This window comes from Periplaneta americana, chromosome 5 (genome assembly GCF_040183065.1).
Source record: "Periplaneta americana isolate PAMFEO1 chromosome 5, P.americana_PAMFEO1_priV1, whole genome shotgun sequence".
Taxonomy (NCBI): domain Eukaryota; kingdom Metazoa; phylum Arthropoda; class Insecta; order Blattodea; family Blattidae; genus Periplaneta; species Periplaneta americana.
In genome coordinates, this window is record NC_091121.1 from 141,262,377 (window position 1) to 141,264,399 (window position 2,023).

General features: G+C 40.3%; 2 non-coding genes across 2 annotated transcripts; one reads left to right on the forward strand and one right to left on the reverse strand.

Annotated features, from left to right (window-relative positions):
* Nucleotides 1–710: 710 nt before the first annotated feature.
* Nucleotides 711–787, reverse strand: TRNAC-GCA (transfer RNA cysteine (anticodon GCA)). Its single transcript has one exon. It is a non-coding gene; the product is annotated as a tRNA-Cys (tRNA).
* Nucleotides 788–1,262: 475 nt separating this feature from the next.
* On the forward strand, nucleotides 1,263–1,339 carry TRNAC-GCA (transfer RNA cysteine (anticodon GCA)). Its single transcript has one exon. It is a non-coding gene; the product is annotated as a tRNA-Cys (tRNA).
* Nucleotides 1,340–2,023: the final 684 nt, after the last annotated feature.

Sequence of the window (2,023 nt, forward strand, 5' to 3'; positions counted from 1 at the left end):
GTGTATAGCTTAGACAATCGCTTTTTAGCCACAGAAAGCTGCCACGACATGTGCACAGTGCTCGCCGATGAGTTTAACGTGGACGTACGCATAGCCTACCGAAGCAAAAACGTCGCACGCAGACTTCCTGGATTTAATGTTTCGTTTGAGACTCGTCTCGACAACGGCGCCTACGGCAACGACACGATCTTCTCCTTACGATGCAGTCACCATAAATCAGAGGCTAGTTCTCATATCAACGCCCTATTCTTGCCGTGTATGATCCCATTGAATCTGTAGTGTGCTCTGATTTGTTGCCCAATAAATGGTTACTTACACATCATCGTTCCATTTCTGGCGACACCCAAACGAAGTTAAACGTAAAGATAAGTGAAGCTATGCAACTCCTTTCCTTCAAAATAAAATAAAAATACTGTACATCACATACCGAGTTGATGGAAATCATGGTCTTTTTTAGAATTCCTTAAAATACTAATTATAAAAATCGAAATTCTGAAGTTTCGTTTGTCAAATCAGTTTGAATGGATAGATAAATGCACAAATATTGCATATTCGATGCACGTCAATTGAACGGGTGAGTGAAAAGATATTCCAGAAACTTGAGAAATTAAACTGAAATAGCCATTTTGTTGATTTTTGCTTAAGCTATCTAATGAGTTTTAAAAGGGGAATATTCCAGTCTCATTACTGATAAATACGAGAAAAATTCGTACCGGCACCGGGAATCGAACCCAGGACCTCTCAGCTTTGCGCGCTGAGCGCTCTTTACCAACTGAGCCATGCCGGGACACGATCCACGGCGCACGCCGAACCCCTCTCGTAGTACTGTTTTACGGCTTTACTACCTGCATTTAAGACGATGCACGTCATATGTATGCAGGAGCGCATATTAAATGACCTTGTTGCCGTATTCAACATCAGTTTAATGAAAACTGCAAACAGTATGTATATATATCAAATATATAGTCGTGTAATATTCAATGAGGTGGGCGAGACCTCATTCGTATTTGAGATACATACATACATACATACATACATACATACATACATACATACATACATACATACATACATACATACATACATACATACATACATACATACATACTGGTAGCAGTTTTCATTAAACTGATGTTGAATACGGCAACAAAGTCATTTAATATGCGCTCCTGCATACATATGACGTGCATCGTCTTAAATGCAGGTAGTAAAGCCGTAAAACAGTACTACGAGAGGGGTTCGGCCGGCGCCGTGGATCGTGTCCCGGCATGGCTCAGTTGGTAAAGAGCGCTCAGCGCGCAAAGCTGAGAGGTCCTGGGTTCGATTCCCGGTGCCGGTACGAATTTTTCTCGTATTTATCAGTAATAATACAACTGACTAGTTAAGACTAGTCGTGTAATATCCAATGAGGTGGGCGAGACCTCGTTCATATTTGATATATTCCAATCTCATATTGTTAAAACCAGCATTGAAGCTTTAGATGCATTTGGCATCACACTTTTCTACCGTGTGACAGAACATTTTCATTCATTAAACGACAACTTCGAAGATTAGATCGGATTTACTTTTCAAATCAGTATGATGATATCGTTCGAAATGCCAGGAAACTCAACCCCCTTATCAAGTAAAGAGGCTTCAAAACAATCAGGTACTCAACTTCAAGCAGTGGTGGCCACAGTATGTCAAGAAAACATGTAAAGATATTGACAATAAAAACCTGACATTCAACATCAGTAAGTACAGGCAACTTATATTCACTCAGAAGTTGAAAAACTGGGTCGAGGCTTCAGAGTACATTAACAGTCTAGTATATACAGTCGCGAAGCTCAATACGTAGTAAATATGCAACATTAGATAGTTGCTCACCACTAGGATCGCTAATATCGCCTCATTACAGGCAATGCAAAATAGTACCGTCACAGTCTATTGTTTCTAGCATCCTCAAACCTCAAGCTTCGTGACTGCATATAGTAGACTGTGGTACATTGATGGTTTGCACCATGGAACATTCAGGTTGAAGGAA